General features: G+C 42.4%; 1 long non-coding RNA gene across 1 annotated transcript in view; it reads right to left on the reverse strand.

The window, feature by feature from the left end:
* Positions 1-1,023: 1,023 nt before the first annotated feature.
* LOC147140054 (uncharacterized) overlaps positions 1,024-17,074 on the reverse strand; it is a 73,047-nt gene continuing 56,996 nt past the window's right edge. Inside the window, exons 3-4 of the long non-coding RNA XR_015088738.1 lie at positions 9,591-9,833; positions 1,024-3,725 (exon numbers count right to left, since the gene is read on the reverse strand). This is a non-coding gene — a long non-coding RNA (uncharacterized LOC147140054). The remainder of the gene's footprint in view (positions 3,726-9,590; positions 9,834-17,074) is intronic.

A 17,074-nucleotide genomic window follows, 5' to 3' on the forward strand; every position in this document is an offset into this window, starting at 1 on the left:
TCAATAAAGCACATCCACAGTCATATAATGTGATTGATTTCTCTCCGCGGCGCTGTCCGTCCGCGTTGGACCGCGCGCTGGTGATTACACAAAAACTGCTGATGGTTAATCATAATGGCTCAGGGCGAGCACTTTATTTGGGCGTGCTCGTCTCCCCCCCCCCCCCCCCCCCCCCCCCCTTAGCCGGCCGCTGATGGTCAGCCGGGTCAACGTGACACGGCGTGATGAAAAGCGTAAGAGCGAGATGTCGTTTCTCGTGTTGTATCAGCAGAGCTGCGATGTGTGCCGAGTTGTCTAGGGTCCTCAACACACACATAATATTGTTTATCTTGCCGGTAAACAAGGAGATGCAGCGGGGCACTTGCAGTATGTGTGGGTGAGCAGCTCTGTTTGGGGGGACGCTCGACTCTTTGTGTAGTCCAACAGAGTCGGCTCCAGACGTGACTTGAACAGGTTTTAAATGTGCAATTATTTCTTCACATCAGACTGCCTTGATGCCGCATTTAAAGACGGAAGTCAACCCAAACTTTTTTTCTTTTTTCAAGAATATGTTCCCAGCAGGCCCACTACACAGTTGAAACAAGGCATTCCTGATTCATTTTGCGTTTGAGGAATATAAATTAGGCAGCAAAATGCACTCGTTTTTAGCCATCTCTTGGGGCGGCCATTTTGTCATTTCTGTCGACTGAAAATGACATCACAACTGATCCAATCGCGGCTGACCTGTTTTCTGAATCTGAGCCGCGATTGGTCGTTGTGAGCAGTTGTGATGTCATTTTCAGGCGACAGAAGTGACAAAATGGCCGCCCCCAGAGATGGCTAAAAACGAGTGGATTAACACTTATTCCACAAACGCAATATTTATCCGAATGCCCTGTTTCAACTAGTGGGCTTGCATAGAACATATTCTTGAAAAAAAAAAAAACGTTTGCATTTACTTCACCCTTTAAACAGAAACCTGTCACATATCGTTGCTAGAGTACATTTTCCTCTAAAATTTCTCAGAGGAAATTTTGCGCTGAAATTTACACGGAATATTTTACACTGTTTACTGGGACCAAATATAGTCTTTTAAGAGTAACATGTACTCCATGATATTTACTCTCTACCTTTTAGGAAATCAATAAGATGGCATCTGGCGTTATCAATAACCACATTATTATATTGCTATCATACACCGTAGAGCAGCAACATCAAAACGACAGCGCCCCAAATGCAAGTTCAATTGCTAATGTTATTTGCTAAAGAAAAAAAAAAACCAACCTCATTTTCAATGGTGTAAGAGAAATAAATGACGCAATCAAAAATAAAGATGAGGAGCAACAATCAGCAGAAACTTACCATTGTGGCTGACGCGGCCGACGAAGCTTTACACTACATCTAATCTTTTGTAACCTTTTTACTTGATACTGTCAAAAAAAAAAAAAACAAATCCCACACTTTCAGTCTTGAGCCGCTGCATATCCAAAGCATGACATCATCAAACTGTTAAAGTTGCTTACAGTATATTGTTTTCCAATAAAAAGCACATTCTCAACAACAGCATGTTTAAAACCAGGACACATAGCGCCTAAGTGGACAAAGGGAAGTTATGCATTTGCAGCTTTCAAATGAATAATCAATTCAAAAAATAAAAAAATTTTAGAAAAAAGGCCTGTGCATGGTGTCTGCCAAGCACCTTTTTAACAGCCGAGTCAAAGTGATAGCTGTGGTCTTTGCTAAAGATGATCATTTGCAGCGCGGGAACAAAGCCGGCAGCTATCTGGGGTGTTAATTAAATCTACAAGCCTTTTATTAATACATTTAAACACCCACTTTATGCGCCCTGCGTTTTAGCACATATTTTCCACCATTCCCTTGTCATGCCTTTGAAAGAAGAAAAACCTGAGCCAAATGAGTGTTTGCTGAAAAGAAGGCGAGCGTTGACTCTTAATGGGCAACCTCGCTAATGGACGACACTAATTAGCGCGAGGCTGACGAGGCCGCACAAAGGGAACGGATCAATACGCCACCCAAGTGTTTTTGCCGCTCGCTCATAAGACGCCGGGCGCTGACATTTGCTCGGAAAGCCGCGTGGTGGCAGCGCATTGCGGTGGTGGGAAGGTGGCGGTGTTGAGTGGGAGGGCCAAGACGAGTCAATATTTCCAAAACACCTGCTTCCTATTGCTTTTGAAAGTCAGGGGGAAAAAAAAGCCTTTAAACTAAGTTTTGCATTTCATCTGTTCAGACATTTTTTTTTTTTTTTTTTTTGGGGACGGTAAAGAGAATCTCTTACCTCGCCGACAGTTTTCGTCTGTCGCGCCAGCTTTCGTCAGCTTCCCCGATGTGACGTGGCGAAAACCAGCGGATCGGATTGGGAAACTTTTAAAAATAAAGTTGTCCAACCCACCCGCCGCCGTTGACTGTGTCCCAGGTATGTGGGAGCGAGTATGCCCACTCACCCCACTCAAATCAAATAAACACAGTAGGGAAACCGTAGCACAAACGACTGGAAAAACCCGAACGATACAGTAACACCAGAATATGGAATCCAATGTAGATCATGCAATAAAACTAAACAAAACTTAGGGAACCACCCCAAAAAAAGTGTGCATGGCAAAAAAAAAAAAAAAAATCTCTTAAAATATTGTCCAAAGTCATTTTTTGACTTATGCATCTCCTATAGAATTAGCAACATCCTTAGTTAAACAGATCATTCAATTCTAGCCCTGAAATGAACTTATTAATGTATCATTGAATGATTTTACTTTGGGGATACTGGTAACCGATGAACTTCCTGACCGACGGACTTCTGACGGACTAACGGACTGACGATTACAATTCGGTCCGTCACGAAAAATGACGGACTGATGAATGATGGACGAGTACCCTGACGGATGACTAACGATGGACCAGAAAAACGTTGTAAACGGTCCACTTCTGATTATATGGATATACTGTATATATATAGTTAATTAATCGGCCGATTAAATAGTTATCGGAATTGTATTCTGCCAAATTTTGAACATCTCAGTCGTGCCCTACTCTCGATACCTCAGACCGATTGCGGAGCGCTTTGGAGACCATATTTCCTACGACAAAGGTGGGTATAGCGTTCTTGTTATAGTATTAGTTCAAGTAGCACGTGTGTAGCGCAATGCCAGTGGCCCCCTAACTGGACGTACGCTCTACATTTTAACTTAACCGATAAGGACACGGACACTTGTTGTGCAAGTCTATTAGATGGCAATCTGCAAAGTGGGATCCTTGCTAGGTGTGTTAAGATAACGCCGACCCAAATCGACAAGTGGACATTGAAACTCGAACATCTGAACAGGTAACAAGACACTCCGCATTTTTTTTTTTTTTTTTTTTTTTCGGGGGGGGGAAATTTGGAAAGAGCGTGACGCACTTTTTTTTTTGGGGCCAATATCCTGCTCCTCCTCCACCTTCCTTCCTCCTCCCCGGAGAGAGTCATTGATCTGCCGCCTGGTGAACACTGTGTCTCCAGTGTCAGGATAATTCCTGACGGGATTGGTTTTCCCTCGTTACCTTGTATTTGGGGAGCTCTGTTCCTTTCCTCCTTTCCTAACTCTCCCCGCCTTGACTTCCCAGCGGCACTGGGCACTGCCCGGCGGACAAAGGGCTCTTTGTCCCCTCGCCGGAGGCCGGAAGTACGAGCGAGGACGGTGGGGATGAAGCCGAAAGTCACTAGTCCGTCTCTCCATCGGCGACGGTATGCGCACCTGCCGAAATGAACATAAAAATGACCCTGTTAGCACTCATCAAGTTATGCAGCAGGCCACACAGAGAGACTGAACAAATAATACTTTATTGATCATCTTCAGAAAAACGTTTCATTTTGAAAATCAGTTTTATCCGCCAGTGCCTCTGTTGACGTCAAACTGTTCGTCTTGGTTACATGATCCAAAAAAAGAAAAAAAGGTTCCCATCCCAACAGGTGATTCTTATGTAGCAACATGTCCACAAATGATGCAATAAAGTCTTCAAAACTTCATCTGCACATGGAGTTATATCCTGGATTAAAATCAAGGCAGAATATCCAGAAATTGCCCCACTGAATTCCTTGCTTCCATTCCAACACCTTATTTGTGCAATTCTGGATTTTCTGCAATGACGGCAAGCAAGGCAAAATTGTGGAGTAGGACCGGAAATAAGTAACACACTTCGGTAGGGATATAACGATTCACTCAAGATTGGATTTTGATTTTAGTTCCCGATTGTCGATTCGATTCGATTTAAAAAAAAATTGCTACCATGCTTGTCTCTGTGCACAAGTGTGGTTCTGCAGCCATCCAAAAACGCAATACGCAATGATGTTTGGTGCAAAAGCATAATTTGATCTACACATTCAAAGATGTCTCGATGAATGAAATCAATGCGATTTTTCGATGAATCGAATCGATTTTAAATCGATTTTCGATTAATCGTTACATCCCTACACTTCGGGGGTGATTGGCTGCAAGATGGGACCGGCTCGTTGAATAAAACTAACTACAACTAGGGGACAACCTACCTATACCGCCGATATTTTGCCTTCTCCATCCATTATCCGAACCGCTTATCCTCTCATCATTCTAATTTTTCCTTTATGACCGTATTCGTCCATTTTCTTGTATCACCATACTACGGCTACGCACATCCAAATCCCTGTTCCGCTTCGATACAAATATGAGCACAAACGTGGCCAGGGTCCTCTAGAAAGCTCCGTCAAATAGAAATTTCATCCGTCAATGCATCCCTCTCCTCTCCTCTCCGGCCCGGCATAATGTCACGAGAGCCTCGACAAAAGTTCCCGGCGCGCGCGGGCAATTCTTATTTTCCTTTCATTGTCCTTACCGGACGACACAAACAAGCAAACAAGGCTGGAGAGTGCATCATTTCATTTCCATATAGATGAAAAGTGTGCGATGAAATAAACAAGTGTCCATTTGTACACAAGGCACAATGCTTTTCATGTGCTTGCTCGGCCGTTGTCGGACGTGCTCCCGCGAATTACCCCAACAAAACCTTCGATAGCAGGATTGTAATTCTAAAAGGCCACTAATAGATTTTGCCCAGTTCACAGCACTTGAGACATAAAAGAGGTTAAAGCAACGTGGGAGCGCAGATGATAGCGAGCCTCTTCAGTCTTATTCACACCAGATGTCATTTATCCTCCCATGCGTGCGTCTTCTTGGGCCTCGCGCCTGGACTCCACATAAAGCCTACTGCGGAATTGGATGGACTTACTGGAAGAGTCCACTACGAACATTCCTTTCAGTAGTTTGTGTTTTTCACTTCCCGGAACATCTGATGACAATGCTTTTGAACAAGCTCTCAAGTTAAAAGAGATGCGGACAAAGTTGGACATTTGGACAAAGTCATATTTCAAGAAGAAATTTGTCGACGAAAAGCCAAGTGTGTAAACAAGCACACAAATGTATACTATTGTTTATAGGTAATTAAAGTGGGAAATCAACCCAAACATAATTTTTTTTCAAGAATATGCGCTATGAAGGCCAACCGGTTGAAACAAGGCATTCTGATGAATATTTCGTTTGTGGAATATTAGTAAGGCAGCAAAATCCAACGTTTTTTTTAGCCATCTCAGGGGGCGGCCATTTTGTCAGCTTCAAAAAACGGGTGAGCCTGTGATTGGTCGTTACCTGAGCCCTGAGCAGTTGTGATGTCATTCTCAGTTGACAGAAGTGACAAAATGGCCGCCCCCGGAGATGGCTAAAAACCGGTGGATTAACTCTTATTCCCCAAACGTAATATTTATCAGAATGCCCTGTTTCAACTAGTGGGCTTGCATAGAACATATTCTTGAAAAAAATATGATTGGGTTGACTTCCCCTTTAAAAGTGAATTTTCCACATGTCCCCTTCTGCCGCATCGCATTTTGTAAGCAATCGTTTTTTTCATGGGTGTTTACTAGGGATGTTCAAAATTCACTCTTGAGCGCTCCCGATACCGGGGCCCAATACCACTTCAACTTTTTCCACATAAAAATAGTGACAGGTAACTATGAGCACAACCAATAAATTTCAGGCTTTCTGATGTACTGATGATTTGCAGATGTGTCAAACCATCGCAGTGTAGCTTTATTTCCTGGCAAAGTGGAATTATCGATGTCAGATTATATATATATATATTTTTTTGCATTAAGTATTGTGTGCCGGTATCGGCAGCCTGCATGAATACCGGACAGGTATCAGACGACACCGATACCCACGTATGGATACCTTTCACATTTGATCCAGTTTGATTCAGATTCCTGGCTGCGCATGTGGTCGGGTCTTGCTTAAAAAAAAGTACCGTCTTCAGTACGATACCCGGTATTTGTATTTGTCCAAACCACCGCAGCACAAAATTCCCCTGCTTGATTTTGCATTGGAAATGTACCACAACATTTTCTGGAAATCGACCAGAAACCTTCCACGTCTACACTTGACCAAGTATTCGCACGCCGTGTGTAATCTCGAAATGTCGTAAATTGGGACACTCGTAAACCGGAGACCCCCTTGCGCTTCTCCAGCACGATTACTTCCTCGAAAGGGGACACGCTTGAAAGGCCTCTTTAAAGTGAACCGCGGGGACACCATCCAGAGTTCTTATCGAGACGATGATCAAGGTTTGTATTCTTTTGATGTGAACAAGCTCGGTTCTTTTGCGAAACCTCTCAAGACCGGTTTCTGGGCTTTCCGCGCGCCTACGCGAGCTTCTCTCATCCTGCGGGCGTGTGCGGTATATACACACGCCGCTAAACAATATTTCACTCCCAGGTTCCAGGTCCCATTTGAAGAGATCACATCAGGACATGAAAGCATTCTCTCCTTTTTTTTTTTTTTTTTCCCTCCTTCCCCATGTGTCCAACCCACTCGCGTGCGCCTCAAGCATTGATCCTGTGATGGTGGTAAATGAGTTAGAGACAATCCAAGTCTCGGCCAAATGGAGCAGTGAGCTGTTAATGCTGCTCGAGTGCTTGTAACAAAGCAGTGAAGAGGCATAAAATGCTGAAATAAAAAAAAAAAAAAAAAAAAGAAAAAAGAAAAAAAAAAATATACAGTGTCTTAGACATGATTGGAGATAAGCACGCACAACACATTAGCAAGATGCTCACAACAGACGAAAAGCAGCGTCCATTAGTGGCGAGGGCGGCGCGTACTTGTTGTATTGATCTATTGACATGACAATGTCTAATTAAAGCGTCGTGTTAATGGTGCAGCCACACAACTTTCCTCTCCTCGCCCGAGCTTAGTTATGTCGTTAATGTCGGCCAATTAACGCGCCCGACACAAAGCGCCGCCGAAGACGCCGGCTCGGGAATAAACGAGCCCGCCCGTCTAATTGGGAATTAGCAAATACTTTAAAGCGGCGTTCCAAAACAAGAGGCAATTAATCTGCGTCATTTCTGGCGGAGAAAGTTAGCATGAACATAATTGAGGGAAAGAGGCCGGCTAATCCACTGTGAAGGAAATTGTTTGTTTGTACAATTAATAAACCATCCCGACACTTAATCGCCTTGTTTTGTGTTAGTTGGAGAGGCGGAGATGAAAAAACTGTCATGAGATTCAACAAGGCCGCAAGGTGGGCTAGTGGTTAGAATGTCTGTCTCACAGTACTGAGATTCTGGTTTTGAATCTCGGTTTGGTCACTCCGGCTTTCTACCACATACTAAAAAGCAGAGGTGAGCATTTTACTCAATTTTGCTGGTCCGTCATTCGTCATCTGTCAGCGTCCAGGGTACCCGTCCATTAGGGCTGCTCGATTATGAAAAAAATAATCACGATTATTTTGGTAATAATTGAAATCCTGATTATTCAAAACAATAATTTATTTTTTGGCATACAAGAAAATTTCTAAACGTAAAAAATATAACGCCAAATAAATTTCTTTGAAACACTATAATTATGCAAGTTCTTTTTGGGCCAAACAAAATTTATGAAATTTGTTGTTACTGTATACATTTTTTTTATTTTATTTTTTTTAAAAGGTGCAAAGGTATAAATTCAAGTACGATTTCCTTGTGTAAACAAGGCTATAAATTTATATTAATAATCGTTTTTTAACGATTATGCCAATTTTGTCATCGTGGAGTGTAATAATCGTAATTGTAATTAAATTTTGATTAATTGCACAGCCCTACCGTCCATCATTCGTCAGTCATTTTTTTGTGACGAACTGAACTGTAATCGTCAGTCCGTCCGTCAGTTTAGTCTGTCAGAAGTCCGTTGCCCCGTCAGTCGGTCCGCCCAAAAAACATTTAAAAAAAAACGGGCGTTCCACCGTTACTGAAGGACGTGGTTAGTGACGATTACACTGACGAATGAAAACCCACTTCCGTCATTCGAATGATACTGCTCCCGTATATTGATAATAGAATACTTTCCCTTTCAGTGATTATTTTATATTTTGCATCTTTATACTGTACAATTGCACTTATTGTCCGTGTATTATTCGACATAATAATCTGGTGACAAAGTGTAACTTGCATTGCTGCTGTTTTCTTTTTGCGTCATCACAACATCCCGTTTTCGCCAGCGTGGTTCCGGTGAAAAAAGTCTTTTGATACCAAGGCAGGAACGTTAAGTGTTTCTTCACACTTCACACCCCTGTCCGGTCATTCACCATTTCCACACGGCCGTCATCCCGACTAGCCCTCAATGTTTCCCCCGTTTTCCATGTTTTTTTTCCTTCGCATCTGTAGCCTGACTTCATCTTGACTGATGAATGAAAGTCGCTGAGACCCGATGTCCCCAAATGCCACACTGTTCCCCAGACGCTCCATAAATACATCAAAACGCAGACTGTTGTCACATTGTTAAGTATTGCGGTGGTGAACCTGAATGTTGCATCAAAATGGAGGGGAAAAAAAAAAAACAGAAAATCATCAAGAAGCTGTTTTACCATGACAGAACATAGAGAAAGTTTGAAAATCTTACTCGACAAAATGCATTTGTATGTCAATAAGAGGGAGTCTTCAATATCTTTGAGAGTAGATTTTTTTTTTTTTTTTTTTTTACTAACGCCAAGGAAATAATAATTTCCGTCATTGAGGAAAGTCAGTCAAGTATTTTTGGGACGGAGGGACAATCCAAAATCGTATTTTCCTTTGTCATCAACTGTTTGTGATACAATTGCACATCTCCGTAGTGCCATTATTACTGTATTCTGCCCCTTCTGTGTATTTCGCACAGTTCAATTCCACGTGATCAGTATTATTGTACCATCGCACACTTTATATTGTGAATGACTCTGTGCAGTCTCTGTACTTGACTTGTGAAGTAGCGCTACTTACAAGTTGTCAAGTTACCAAGCCTCGGTCAATTTAAGCCGCTACCACGACATGTGACCACCATCAGCTCGCGTGGTTACCTCGCAATAAAATTCTGAATTCTGACGATTGTTTTTCCACAATTCCAGAAGAGGTTTTTTTTTTTTTTTTTATGATAGTGCGCATTTGCATCTGGACTTGGCTCAAGGCCGCACTGAAAAAAATTTCGGGGGGGGGGATAAAAGTGCTGCCTAGGATACAAACATGGAATACAGACGGCTTTCCATTGTTTGTAGTCATGGGTCACATCTGTGAGGTGCGTTAGGAATACCTCCAAGTCATCCATCCATCCATCTGAAGCCAGGGTGGCAGTGCAGCTACAGACTTTTGGGTCATCTGTGCTCCTGACCCTGACTGAGACCTTGTGACCTCGGTCCGGGCCTCCACAGACACTTGTGGCCTTAACCTTTAGCCCTGGACAAGCTGTTGCGTCCAAAAGCATCCATGAGGAAGGTCTGCTCGTTTGCCGGGCCGATCAATAGCCACAAGTGACCTTTTGCAGCAGAGAGAGCATCTGCAAACACAGGTAAGATGTCACATTGGGGTCTACTTCTACTAGCGCTAAGACTTGCATCCTGGACTTGAGGATCACAACGGTGGGCGTCACATTTGTTTTTGAATGGAATAATACTCCACTGTCTGTTAGCCCAAACAGTCTTGAATTTGTTTTTTTTTTTTTCTAGTTCTGGCCTTGCACTTGGTAAACTGGACCCGTCTTGAGCCACTCCTTCATACTAGTGCCCAATCACAATTATAGAAAACATCAAATGCGAAAGTGTCATTAGCTAGTTTTGAAGAAAAGATTTAAATGGATATTTTTTTAAACGCATGCATGGTGTTCGTATTTTTGTGACTCACCGGTGTTGATAGGTCTGGTGGACCCGCTAGAGTTTTGGGTTTTCAAAACAACACGGTCAAATAATTTTCTGTTAAAATACTCAACAGATGTTTACTACATCCCAATTGCAAAGTCATATGAACGGCAAACATTGTTAATATTTGCCCTTTACTTTTTTTTTTTTTTTTTTTAGATCACATTTATGAATTAATGTGCTACTCCGTTTTTAAAAATAAAATGTAATAAACAAAAAAAAAAGAAAATCCCATTAACGGTGTGTTATCACCATGAGGAGGTTTCTGATATGCCTTGGGTATTTTATTTTATTTTTTTAATAAAAACTGAACGCGGGTCCCACAGACCCGCTAACACCATACAAGGGTATGTAAGTATAATTCAGAGCCTTGACTTGTTTTTTTTTGTTGTTTTTTTGCTTTTTTACTTAAGTACAGGATATGAAGCAGTACTTCTACTTTTACCAGAGTCTTTTTACACAAGTACCTATAAGTCTATACGTCTTTTTGTCACCTCTGTTCCAAAGCGACATTGCCAATCACTGGCCTGACATGCAACTTAAAATGTTTTCCGACAGTTTTGCAGGACAATGCGCGCCAGTTAGCTTCTTGAGTTTTCTGTCGGTTGTGGTGGCGTAAAACATACCCGAAGAGAAAGAGCTTGAACAAAAGCAACGGTAACTCGGTTATACACTTGCAGGTACGTGCAAAGGGTCAGAAGCACTCACTATAGTGGAGAGGCACGGAAAAGCGGGAATTTGAGCCGCTAACCTCTGAACTGCTAATTAAAATGGGCAACAACCACAGAACTGCATAAAAAAAAAAATAAAAAAAAACCTCTCCTAAAGCCATCTAACATGACTTATCCGCCAAACACATCACCGCTAATGTAACTGAGCGACCTCTGTGTTAATGATTGCCGCAAATGTTCGAGCCTGTTTTGCTTTTAATTGTTTGGTTGATTTTGTCCTCGGAATTCCTCCTGCGCACTACATATCTTTGCTGAAACTTCCCCTCAAAAAAAAGCTCTTTTTTTTTTTTTTTTTTGAGTGACTTCACCTGCCTTCCTCCCTGCGCCATGTTTGTCTGCGTTGACAAAAGCTTCATTAGAGCGTCCCCGCCATCACTGTAATTGGGCCCCATTTATTTCAAAGCTACATTTAATGGTCATTTCTTTGTCGGTGGCGTGTGGCGAACCGAAGTAGATCACAATGCCTCTTTTCTTCCAGCCTCTATTTTCCTCATTTTTACCCCAGGCGCTCAATTATTAAATTATATTTCTTTCATCCGCCGTGTTTAATAAATTGCACGGGGCTCTTTAGTTAATGGCAGTGGTGGGTGTCCTCGTCGCCCATGCTTGTGTGGGTACCATTCAAATCATGGACTGCACAGCACTGTGTAAAAGTTTGAGCTTTTGTTGCTTTTTTACCTTTTTTTCATTTTTTATTTTTTTTATTTTACCAGCAGAATTTGACGCGGCGGGAACTTAAGTTTGTGCACGCCCACAGTGTCGCACACTGTTGTCATATTTACAAATCGTCGCTGTCATGTGAAAAACACTTATCTCCATTTTTTTTCCATTTTCTTATTTTTACACAAATCATGTTTCCGCGTTACAGGCATCGCAATAAAGTGAAAATTAAAAGTTTCCAAAATTGGAGGTAAGTGTTTTTCACAGGACAGCAACAAAATGGAATACAATGACATCCACCACGCACCACCACGATCATATGTATCTAAATCATGTTACAGTACCTGCGCCACGACTTAGACCTGCTTTTATGGTCTCATGTCTAGTCTATCTATTGTCACCAAATTATCAGGTGCGCCAGGGGCGTGTAATAGAAAACACGCTCGGTCTGCCAAGAACACGGTAAACTAGACGTGACCCGGCAGGAAAATGAAAGCCTGCCAGTTTTTACGCCGAGCGCACAAGCAACTGTTCACGAAAATAGATCACAAGGTCTTGATTTTTGTGATTCTGAAGCCCTTTTCATATGCTTGGGGACTTTTTTCTTTTATTAATTAATTCAAATTAGGCGGTCTTGGTAACAACACTGTGATGTGTAAAATTTGTAAAATATTTTAATTTCACCTCACAGGGACTTTAATGTGTTTATGTTTTAGTCGCGGTACTGAAATGCTTCAGATAATGCTCGTGGCGTTTTTGTACAGTATTATATCATGTAGTATTGTTTTTTTTTTTTTTAAATGATTTCAAAGTGTTTATAATTTCAGTGCGCTAGTGTTGTAGTTTGAAGAGTTGGATGAAGTCAGGTATGCCGCTGCTTTGGCATAACCCACATTGAGTAAACCTACCCGATAAGCTAGTTCACTCAGCTAAGAGTGTTTAGCTTTCTGTTGGCTTTAATGTTCAGCGTGAGTGTCTGTTTTCTGGCCAGGGGTGACGGGGTCAGGCCATCCATCCCTCAATCCTTTTATTTCACACCTTGAAACATCAGAAGCCAACAAGGTGGAGAGAAATGACTTTGTGTGTGATTTGTCTGCTTCAGACGAAGCCGGCTCTCCTCTCTTTTATGTGCGTAATTGAGGGTGATTATTTCAACTGGGAAAAGGGGAGCGGGTAATAGAGGCTGATTAAATCCCACGGACAGCGGCCCCAGACGGGCCCTCAAGACACAGCGGCGTAATAACAAGCCCCTGCCGCGGAAAAAAAACAGCGTCACCTACCGCGGCCCGTCCACTCACCTTATTTTGCCTGACACAAGGCCAGATGCAATTTAATGCATTTATTGTGGTGTTGGTCCTTTTATTGACAGCTGTAAACAGTTGTGATTAAATTGAAGCCGTCATGCTTGCTGTTGAAGCTTATGCTACCAAAAAAAAAAAGGAAAAAAAAAAAAAAAAGAAAAAAAAGAACACAACAGGGAGATGCTATTCTATCATTTGGTGACCACAACAGGGATTAGTGTCAGCGCTGATATATTTCTATAAATACGAGAAAAAAAAAAGAATGAAAATAGCTGCCGAAACGCATCAACTGCTCATTTTTCACGGCCTAAACAAGAGCGCTTGTGTTATCGACTCCAGGCGCTGAGTGAAAAGGCTCGTGGGAGCAAGTGACATGTTCTCATCGTGACTGCGTGGCGGGCTGCCTATCAAGTGCTAATTTGTTTAGCGTATCCCACGGTAACCATTCAGTCACAGATCACACCAAATGTGCACCGCGTTCCTCAACAGGTTTTCCGTACACGCAGAATGCAGCTGACAATGGTGCCCATCGGCCCGTTGAATAAAAAAAAGATATCTGATTAAGTGAGTGAGTCATTTCCAATAAGCAGGAACATACAAAGTAGAAATACGGCAATGCCAACAAGGGGGGAGGGGGGGAGACCAAAAAGTTGTAATATTGGGAGAATGTAGTTACAGTGGAACCTCCACTTACAGCATCAAAGTTACGATAGTTATAAACAGAGCTGGGCATTTTACTGAAAATTGAGCGTCCGTTATAGGTTATTTTCCAGGGGGAAAAATACAGTACCCGTCTATATGCGGGTCCGCCTCTAATTTTAAACGCCCAGCGAGTCCGACTAAACTTTAACTAGCAACCCCCCCCCCCCACCCCTATATGTATATTGTTACATAATTTTTCAAAATAATTAAAACTTTATTGTTCTTAAATAAAGAACTTACTCTTGTATGACCGCTTTTTCTTGAAATATTACTATTTCTATTTTTTTTTCTACTCTACCCTCATTCTTAGGGGACCAAATATTTGGGAAAAAAACCCAAAAAGGTCTTTTTGGTTCCCGAAAATTAATTTAGTTTTTGTCACCTGGCTTTAGGAACAAATACTAGTAAATAAACCACAAAGCAGAAAAAAAAATGAAGACAATTATTATTAAGAAAATATCGAAAGCAAAAAATAAGTTCGATTTATCTTCTCGGCATTGCCATTTTTTTTTTTTGCTCTTTCTTTCTAGGTGAATTCAGACTTCATTTCAATTTAACATCATAAAAAGAGTCCCCAAGTTATTCCAAGCTATTTATTTAGGAGGTCCAATGAGCATCTGGTGAGTTTGTAGTGAATTCCAAATGTGATCTGTATTGATGAGCGGCCTTGCCCCAACAGGCCGTGAGCGCCAAAAGTCGGAGCCGTCAGCACTCTGGCATGGGCTGACATCCATCACGCTATTAATGCAGTGAACCTATATGGAGCTTTGGAGGGAGGCTGCAACGGGAACATCCCCTACAGAGAAGCAGTGATGCCGAATGGGAAGTAAACAAGTCAACCCCCCCCCCCCCCCCCCCCCACCACCACGCCACCCCCTCCACTCCGCATCCCACCTCACTGGCCAGAGGGCAGCACCGACAATAGCCCATCCATTAGAAAGGAAAGAGGGTGGGAAACGAGGAGGGGAAAAAGAAACAACAAACATTTATTTACTGCCGCTGTTGTCACTTTTTTTCCCGAGCTATTTTTTTCATGATTTACGGTTGGCTTGGAGAAGCTTGAGCTGAATTGATTGGCTTCTTGGCGGAATTTAAGAGAGCGCCATCGGTCCTCAAACAAACCTGGATTACTTTTTCAGCCAACTGGAGAAAACGACAAAGGGAAACTTTGAATTGCGATCTTTAAAAAAATATCCACTATTATATTGATTTTGGACTAAATACATTACATTAGGGGTGCGCATTCAAGGACGCTTTTAAAATGTTACAATTAGATTTGGTTTGGTTAAATCACTTCACCGATTCAAATTGGTTTGGGTTACCTCCCTAATATACATCTATGTTATGTGCTGTAATGTAGAATATTCATAAAGTTTTTTGTTTTTTTTCAATTTTCTGTTGTAGTGTCTACATCACAGCCTTGCATCATATCTAAACTGAATGCGCTATTTCACAACACTAATGCCAAATTTGAGAATTTCCATTCCTTTGGGGAAGGGACATTAGAGCGACGAGCCAGAGATGCCGTTTTATCGGAATGCTCAAAGTAAAAAGAAGAGGCTGGCGGGGAGGAATGAAAAGAAGAGGTACGCTTAGTGATTATTGAGAAGACAAAGACCTCGCTGTCTGGGTGCTGACAGCAGCCTCTACATCAGGTGGCCCCCGTCCCTGCCTCCATCCATCCCCGTGGTCGCCATCCAATTCCAGCCAGACGAGGGAATTTTCCTCGCGTGCGCCACCCACCCATCATCCATTTATCTCGCTATTCATCCCCCTCAACAAATGACAATGATAACGCGCAACAACACAGCAAACGATGGCTCCTTCCTCCAAATTCGGCTTCCCAAAACCTTCCGAGTTAAGCTTTGAGTTTTGGTAAAGATGAGCCATCCCCGTTGGCTGGCGGATTCCGGAAACGGTGTGCCAAGATTCCTGCCCGAATCAGAGTATTCTGTGAAAAGATGGTTTCGCATTGCATCAGATTATTCCTCCACTTTGAGAAACCCGGACGACTCACAATAGAGTCTCAGAAGAAGCGTTTGCCCAGGGAGTTGTTGACCGTCTGGGTTGATGCCAAGTCACGGACATGAACTGAATGGCTGACATCGACTAGTCTACGTATGCATAATAACTATGGACTTCCCTTGGTGAGCTTCGGATGTTCAGCAGGATTTTTATGAAGCATTTGGAACAAGAAGGTACAAGCTTGTTGGAACATGTCATGCCACATTTCAGACTCAGCTGCAATCCGTGGAAAAAAATGATATGCAATAGTTCTACACATCCCAAAGCATCTTTCAAGCTGTTCACGCGTGTAATTTTGCCTAAGGAACATCCGTTAGCTAATGGAGTAGCAGCACAATGTCCGCCGAAATGAAGACAAAAATAAACTGTTCAACCTTTACATTCTATTAAATGACTGCATGTCATTAGTGTATGTTTTTATAAAATTCAATATCGTAGCATAGGGCTCAACTGATTCACCGGCCGTCCGATTCTATCTGCGGCTTTTAGACCTCACAACAGCACTTGGAAACAGAAATCCATGCCCTTGTTACATCTCGGCTGGATTATTGTCATGCACTTTATTTTGGAGTCAGCCAGTCCTCCCTCAAGAGTCTCCAGTTGCTCCAAAACGCTGCTGCTCCTTAGCAATGGCCTGAAGGATAAACCGTGACACAGCGGGGGAACGCTGTTCTACCTTATTTTGAATTCAGATGGAACACTTGTTTTTGATTGCCTACTAAACTCATATAGTCCATTTTATAATTGCCGCCTACTGCAGTAGTCGGCTCAACTATTTGTCGGATCAGTTAAGTGTTGATTTCTGATTGGCAGTATCAGCACAGTATCTTTAATTTTAAAGACTTACAAATAGAACCTCGGTATTGTATGCCAGCCAAAGGCCATGGCACAGGTAAAATAAAGTGTTAGTACAAACAAAAAAGCTATGGATACATATCCCTGGTAAGAGATGGAGGCCCTGGAGGCGCAGACACCGAACAAAAGAGCTTGAGCTCACACTTGTGACCCAGTGAGCTATTCGCCCTTCAGCGAGCCAACACAAAGGGAACAGCATAGGTGACTCCACGCATGCTTCGCTGCAGCTTTTTCAACACTTGTAGTCTCTGTTTCTGCCGCCCTTTCGCTATGCTGTGACATCAACCTTTGGCCCGTTGACAACCAAGTGGTGGTTTCAATTTACGGAGCGACTCAAAAGGGTTCGCCTTGGCTTTGAAAAGACACTTTTCATAATCACTGCGCTCGGTCAAATAAAGAAGTTGCGATTAATGAAAACGCTTTCATATTTTAGAGTGTTTTAGACGGGCGGTGTCACTTTCTCCACTGCATGTTGTCTGCGACAATACCGTGGTCCCGGGAGAATTGGCGATAAGAGGTCGGCACCTTCAGTCGGAGACAAAGAAAAGTACACACATACCAATAATTGGGCTGACTTTTAGCATTTCTTTCCCTTCTTCCAATCAAAGT

The sequence above is a fragment of the Filicampus tigris genome, chromosome 11 (assembly GCF_054856515.1).
Source record: "Filicampus tigris isolate MCC_2025a chromosome 11, RoL_Ftig_1.0, whole genome shotgun sequence".
Lineage (NCBI taxonomy): Eukaryota > Metazoa > Chordata > Actinopteri > Syngnathiformes > Syngnathidae > Filicampus > Filicampus tigris.